Source organism: Ictidomys tridecemlineatus, chromosome 3 (genome assembly GCF_052094955.1).
Source record: "Ictidomys tridecemlineatus isolate mIctTri1 chromosome 3, mIctTri1.hap1, whole genome shotgun sequence".
Taxonomy (NCBI): Eukaryota; Metazoa; Chordata; class Mammalia; order Rodentia; family Sciuridae; genus Ictidomys; species Ictidomys tridecemlineatus.
Window position 1 is genome coordinate 50,038,409 of NC_135479.1, and position 7,955 is coordinate 50,046,363.

Sequence of the window (7,955 nt, forward strand, 5' to 3'; positions counted from 1 at the left end):
GTTGCCAGGGTTACAGGCAAACTCCACCATGCCCCACCAGAAGGGAACTTTCTAAAACACAAACATGATTAGGTCATGGTCCTCCTTAAAATCCTTCAGTGGACCCTTATGTCTACAAGGACAAAATCCAAATACTTAGAACACGACGCAAGACCAGTTAACCTATGCTCCACTGGTCTTGTTTTAATACCTCTTCTCCTCCCACCACCCCCAGACCGTGGGAACCTGCAGCTCCCCTAAAGCATAACATTGGTGCTAAGGCTTTGTATGTTGCTTTCCTTCACCTGGGAACACACTTTCTCTTTTTCATCCAATAAACTGCAGGGGGGCCAGCTGGAGCATCATTTTCCCTGAGAGGTCCTTCCTTGTTGGCTATGTGCACCCTTCCTCAGCACTTCTCTTGCACTTATAATTATCACCATCTTATGGTTACTCTCTCTTTTTCCTGTTAGATACTGGCCTCCTTAAGGGTTAGGATTATGTCTTAGTCAAAGGTAACTCCATTCAGTTTTGCTCCAGGTAGTTATGGCTTTTGTTTGAAATCTTGGTATCTATTTTATTTTCCAGTACTGGGGATTGAACCCAGGTGCACTCTACCACTGAGCCACATTCCCAGCCCTTTTGATTTTGAGACAGGGTCTCCCTAAATTGCTGTTGCTGGTCGGAACTCACGATCCTCCTGCTTCAGCTTCTGGAGTAGCTGGGATTGATTACAGGCATGTACCACTATGCCCAGTTTTGGTATCATTATTAATAACACCCTTTTTCCCTCTCAAAAGAGTCCTGCTTTGGACACTTTATTTCTCAAAGTTCTCCACCATAAATAGGTAAAAGTTGACTGTAGTCACATTTCATTTTACTAGAGCAGAGTGCACAGATCATTATGTGCAAAACCATTGTTAAGAAACAGCCAATTAGCTGGGTTTGGTGGCATAGGCCAAGAATCCCAGCTAGTTCAGAAGATGAGACAGGAGGACCAGGCCAGCCTTGGCAACTTGGCAAGACTGTCTTAGAGACATAAGTCATTGGTATAGTACCTTTAGGTTCAGTCCCCAACACGGGGTGGGGTAGAGATGGACAACCAATTTATATTACTGCACCTTGGCTCTTCAACTGTAAAACTCAGTCTTCTTACTTATCCATATAGTCTATTACCAAAATTTAACACTGTTAAAGTTTTAGATGTTACACTTAAAATAGCATAAATATTCTACAGTCAAAAACCAACCCGAAATTGCTTAAAATATACTGTCATGTACAAAGAGACTTGTGCACTAACAGTTATTGCATTTTTTTTGTTGTTGTTAACATTAGATGCCTTGGCATTTTTTAGAACATGGTTTTAGCAAAAATTGTAGAAAGTAGTATTTAAAAATAACAAAATTCCCCTGTGTAAAAAATAAGTTTATTTGCATGACTTTTACCCTTTTACCTCCCATGAGCCACCAAACAAAAATAAAATTTCCGATACATTCGATGTTGACACTCTGCAAAGCTACTTCCTCTGAGTACATTAAAAATAAATATTGGGCTGAGGTTTTAGCTCAAGGGTAGAGTGCTTGCCTAGCACATGTGAGGCACTGGGTTCGATCCTCAAGATCATATAAAAATAAATAAATAAAAATAAATGTATTGGGGCTGGGGTTGTGGCTCAGCAATAGAATGCTTGCCTAGCACGTGCGAGGCCCTAGGTTCGATCTGCAGCACCACATGAAAATAAATAAATAAAATAAAGGTATTGTGTCCAACTACAACTAAAAAATAAATATTTAAAAAAATATTTTAAAAAATAAAAAAAATATTTAAAAAAAATATTGTGGCTGGGAGTGGTGGCACATGCCTATAATCCTAGCAGCTTGGGAAACTGAGACAGGAGGATTGAAAGTTCAAAACCAGCCTCAGCAACTTCGAGGCACTAAGTAACTCAGTAAAACCACGTCTCTAGATAAAATACAAAATTGGGCTGAGGATGTATCTCAGTGGCCAAGTGCCCTTGGGTTCAATCCTTGGGCTCTCCCCTAAAAAAAAAAAAAAAAAGGTATTATATCCATCTACATAAAAAAATTTTTAAAAAATATTTAAATAAATAAATATTAAAGCTGGGGGTTGTAACTCAGTGATGGTGCATGAGATTAGAATACACAAGTCCCTGGTTTCAATCCCCAGAACAACAAACAAACAAATATTGCTCTGCATTTCTCACTGTAGTTTGGAAAAGATATTCAATCAATATTTCCATAGACCAAATCCCTGTTACACTATTGGTCTAGTTTAATAACTCCACAATTTTTTATGATTTGTGGTTTAAAAAAAAGCTCGAAACACCAAGATATATAGATTTTTTTAAAAAAAAATTTTACTTGTAGATAGACACAATATCTTTATTTTTATCTATTTATTTTTATGTGGTGCTGGGGATCCAACCCAGGGTCTCACGCATGCGAGGCAAGTGCTCTACCACCGAGCTACAACCCCAGCCCAAGGATATATAGATTTTTAAAAGAGGTTAGCTTTAGCTACTTCAGAGAACAATTTGGTAACATCAAGTAAAACTGAAATTATGGATGCCTATGACCCAGAAACTCCACTTTAGGATATATACCCTAGAACAGTTGCTCTCAAACTTTGTTACCAGGTCTTTATTACACTCTTAAAATAAGTGATTGAGGATCCGGTGCAATGGCACAAGAGGAATGCAAGTTCAAGGCCAACCTGGGTAACTTAGTGAGAACCTGTCTCAAAATAAAATATAAAAAGAGCTGAGGATGTAGCTCAGCGGTAAAACACCTCTGGGTTCAATTCCTAGTACAGTAAAAAAAAAAAAAAAAAAGTAATTGAGATCTTGTGATCATAGATATCATGAGTAGGTTTCCATGTCATCCTATGAGATGTGCCTAATTCAAACCTTGTTACACTATCAGCTCATTACCCACCTGATGTGAAAAACAAAAGATTGGAGACACCGAAAAGATTTTATTTATGCATAAGAAGCCCACTGATATTTCCATATTAGAAATTAAAGCTGAGAAAGTGTTAAAACATTTAATTCATTTAAAATAACAAAAAGCTTATTACATATTAGTATAAATAATATTTTAATTAAAATAACAATATTTCCCCAACCAAAAAAAAAAAATTAGGAAGGAGAGTGTCACTGCAATCTTTCACATCTGGCTTAATAGAAAATATCCTGAGTCTCACATCTGTTTTTAAAGTCAATCAGTTACAATTTTACATGTCCTGTAGGCTCTGGAAAACTCCACTGTACATTCATGAATGAGCATGAAAAAAGGCAAATAGCTGGGTGTGGTGGCACAAGCCTGTAATCCCAGTGGCTCAGGAGGCTAAAACAAGAGGATTGTGAATTTAAAGCCAGCCTCAGCAATTTAGCGAGGCCCCAAGCAACTCAGTGAGACCCTGTCTCTAAATAAAATACAAAAAAAAAAGGGGGGGGGCTGGGGCTGGGGATGTGCCCCTGGGTTTAATATCTTAGAATAATTATGAAAATAATTTTGGTTTCCTGACCCACACCACATTTTGAGAACCGGTGCCCTAGAAAAATCCATGCACACGTATAATCTACTCTTTGTAGTAATGTTTGCTTTAACAAGAAGTGAAACTGACCTATCTATCCATTGATAAGGGGCTATCCATCAGATCCATGAGGGCTGCACTGGTGCTTCTTTACTCACCACTGCATACCCAGTAACTTAGCATATGTTGGCACAGGGTAGGTGCTCAACAAATTTTTGTGGAGGGTGGAAAGGGAGTGAGGCTACAGGAAACAAAGAGAGGAGGTACAAATATAGTTCTGCCACCTGTTAGTTGAACTCTATTTCATGAACACATTTTTACAAATATAGACTTTTAGTTAGAAGGGTAGGAATGGACAGGGGCCTTGCGAATCTTGCATAACTAGGAGGCTCCTTTTTCTATTGTTTAAAAATAAAGGTGCTAGGTTCCTGCTGTTCCCAACCACGGGTTGCAAACCACTGCCTTCTAGTGGTGTGTTAAGAAGTCAACACATTATGGGCAAAACAGCCTTTAAAACAGCTGCAGGGTGTACCTCTGTGATAAAGTATTTGCCTAGTATGCCTCAAACCCTGGGAAGGAAAGGGAAGGGGAGGAAAGGGAAGGGAAGGGATCCAGTCCTCAGTATTCATCCATTTTTTTTGGGGGGGGGGGACAAATTTTGTTTGGAGGCATTCTGTTATTGGAACAGAAAGCCTTTCTAGAAATTAAATCACCAATGTGAACCTCTTTGTTAGACCTATAATAAGTATGGACATTGGAGGAGTTCCTTAAGGTAATTTAGATAAAATTGTTAACATTTCTCAGACCAAAAAGCAAAATCAATAATAAATTTTCTTCACTTAAAGATATTTTTATTTCTTTCCTCTTTTCTTCATTTTGTTTTATCTCTGATTTACATGGTGAGAGGTTTTTTTGCAACTGCATGCAGAGGAACAGAAGTGCATAGTAACTATTCAATAAAGGTTTACTGCCAGGAGGAAAGAAAAAAAAAAAAACATTCACAGCCTCCCCCCCACCATCTGGTTTTGTTCATTTTTTTTTAACCTCAATGTGTAGCGCAAAAATAAGCCAAGAATTGGAGAGTGAGGGGAGAGGAAACTTAATTGTGCTCAGAAAAAAGGTAGAAAACTATGATCTTCAGAATGCCTTTCACTTCCACAATTCTAGAACACTAATAACTATGATGGGGGTCAGGAGTGTAGTTCATTCAGTGAAAGAGCACTTGCTAGCATGTGTAAGGCCCTGCATCACCAGCATTGCAAAATAAAAATAGTAATAATAATAACAACAACAACAATAACAAAGACAAAAACTATGACAAAGTAGTCATATTTAATTAAGATTCTTTCAAACAAAGACAAGCTAAAACTACTGCACTGACAATGAAGGGATTCAAGTCCCCTCACTACAGAGAACTCCCTTTATCACCATCAAAACAGCCCTTCCCTAAGGGTGATTATTAGAAGAATCCTCATTTTTTAAATATTCATTAACTAAGTCTCCACAGGTAAGAGTTTGGGTATGGAAAAGTCATCAAAATATGAAAATATTCACTCATCAACTTCTACTTAAAAGTAAGTCTGTTTGCAAACATATCTTCCCATTTAATGTTCTTGTCCATCCCCACCTAACTAACTAGCTAGCATCTTTGCCCCTTGGATGATATAAACGTCTCATAATACAAAAACTATACAGTGCAAATTTATTGCAAAATAAAACTAAATATTCCAACAAGAGAAGGGCTTCAAAACATTAGGGGTAAAATTGTTGGATAAAAGAATTCAGAGCTGGGGATGTGGCTCAAGTCGTAGCGTGCTCCTCTGGCATGCGTGCGGCCCAGGTTCGATCCTCAGCACCACCTACAAACAAAGATGTTGTGTCTGCCAAAAACTAAAAAATAAATATTAAAAAATTCTCTCTCTCTCTTTTTCAAAAAAAAAAAAAAAGAAGAAGAAGAAGAATTCAGCAATGGGTCTTGGTGGTGCATGCCTGTAATCCCAGGGGATTGAGAGAGGCAGGAGGATTGAGAGTTCCAAGCCAGCTTCAGCAACTTAGTGAGACCTTAAACAACTCAGGGAGACCCTGTCTCTAAATAAAATACAAAATAAGGCTGGGATGTTGCTCAGTGGTTAGTGCCCCTGAGTTCAATCCCTGGTCCCCACTCCCCATCCCCTCCCCTCAAAAAAAGAATTCAATGAACTGCAGATAATCCGTATGGCCCAGCTTGGGTCACCTGCCCATCAATGTACCAACTGCTCTAGCAAAAAACAAGATATCAGATTATTTACTAGGCCAAGTTGTATACCCCACTCCTATGGTTAGGAAAAGTGTGGCACTATGATTTTAGTCCACCAGGATTTGTGAATGGAGGTGGGTAAATACACAAAAACATGTTACCAAGAAAGAATAAAGAATCACAGTCCATCCTGCTGGAGATTTCTAATGTTTGCCAATCTGCTAGATGAGACTGAGCATCTTTTCATGTGTTTCTCAACCAGTTATTTTCCTCTTTTGTAAATTATTTTATATATCCTACTTTATATATCCCTTTATCTGATTTTTGTCCAGGGCTACTTGCCTTTTTCTTTTTCTCCTCATTTTTTTATTGGTGCATTATAGTTGTACACATTGATAGGATCTGTTGTTATATATTTGTACATGCATACAGCATAATAATATAATTTGGCCAACTTCCCATCATTTCCTCCCTCCCTCCTCACCTCCCACCCCTTGGTCCCTTTCCTCTACTGATCTCTCTTTAATTTTCATGAGATTCACCCATATCTTTCCTTTTCCTCTCTAGCTTCCACAAATGAGAGAAAACATGTGACTCTCAACCTTCTGAGTTTGACTTATTTCACTTACTGGTTTCTATTTCTATTTTCCTGCAAATGACACAATTTCATTTTTCTTTATGGCCAAATAAAACTCCATTGTGTATATATACCATATTTTCTTTATCCATTCATCATTTGATAGACACCTAGGCTGGTTCCATAGTTTGGCTATTTTGTGAATTGTGCTGCTATAAACATGAATTATATATGTATCATTGTAATAAGATGCCTTTAATTCTTCAGAGTAAATACCTAGAAGGGATATAGCTGGGTCACATAGTGGTTCCATGCCTACTCTTTTTCAGAAGACTCCATGCTGATTTCCATAGCGATAGTACTAATTTACAGTCCCACCACAGTGGGTTTTTTTAATATTTATTTTTTAGTTATAGGTGGACACAATATCTTTATTTTTATTTTTATGTGGTGCTGAGGATTGAACCCAGTGCCTCACACATGGTAGGTGAGCGCTCTACCTCTGAGTCACAACCCCAGCCCCAATGTAAGTGTTTTTCTCCACATCCTCTCCAGTATTTATTATTATTTTTTGTATTCTTTTTTTTTTTTTTGTACTGGGGACTGATCAGGGGCACTCAACCACTGAGCCACATCCCTAGCCCTATTTTGTATTTTATTTAGAGACAGGGTCTCACTGAGTTGTTTAGTGCCTTGCTTTTGCTGAGGCTGGCTTTGAATTCTACAATCCTCCTGCCTCAGCCTCCAAAGCAGCTGGGATTACACCCCAGTGCCACTGCACCTGGCTATTATTTGTATTTTTTTGTAGATGGATACAATGTCTTTGTTTGTTTTTATGTGGTGCCAGGAATGGAACCCAGTGCCTCACACATGCGAGGCAAGTGCTCTGCCACTGAGCCACATCCCCGGCCCCTTACTTGTATTCTTGATGATTGCCATTTTGACTGGTGTGAGATGAAATATCAGAGTAGTTTTGATTTGCATTTCCCTCATTGCTAATGATGTTGAACATTTTTTCATGTATTTGTCAGCCATTTGTATTTCTTCTTTTGAGAAATGTCTGTTTAATTCATTTGCCCATTTATTATTGGGCTATTTGATTTTTTTGGTATAAATTTTTTTGAGCTCTTTCTATATTCTAGATAGTAATCCCATGTGAGAAGAGTAGCTAGCAAAGATTTTCTCCCATTCTGAGTTGTTTCTTCACATTCCTAATTGTTTCCTTTGTTGTGCAGAAGCTTTTTTAATTCGATGTGGTCTCATTTATTAATTCTTGGCACTGTTTCCTGAGCTTTTGGGGGTCCTATTGAGAAAGTCATTGCCTGTGCCTAAAAGCTGGAGTGTTGACTCTGTTTTCTTCTAGGAGTTGAAGTATTTCTGGCCTAATTCCAAGATCTTTAATTCATTTTGAGTTATATTTGTGCAGGGTGAGAGATAAACTTTTAGCTTCATACTTCTGCATATAGAAAACCAGATATCCCAGCATCATTTGTTAAAAGGCTATCTTTTCTCCAATGTATGTTTTGGCACCTTTGTCAAGGATCAGATGATTGTACCTTTGTGGGTTTGTCTCTATCTTCTATTCTATACCATTGGTCTTTGTGTCTG

The 7,955-nt window shown here is 38.1% G+C and overlaps 1 non-coding gene across 1 annotated transcript; it reads left to right on the forward strand.

The window, feature by feature from the left end:
* The first annotated feature begins 2,839 nt into the window (after positions 1 to 2,839).
* On the forward strand, positions 2,840 to 2,939 carry LOC120884680 (small nucleolar RNA U13). Its single transcript, XR_005727100.2, has one exon. It is a non-coding gene; the product is annotated as a small nucleolar RNA U13 (small nucleolar RNA).
* The last annotated feature ends 5,016 nt before the right edge of the window (positions 2,940 to 7,955 follow it).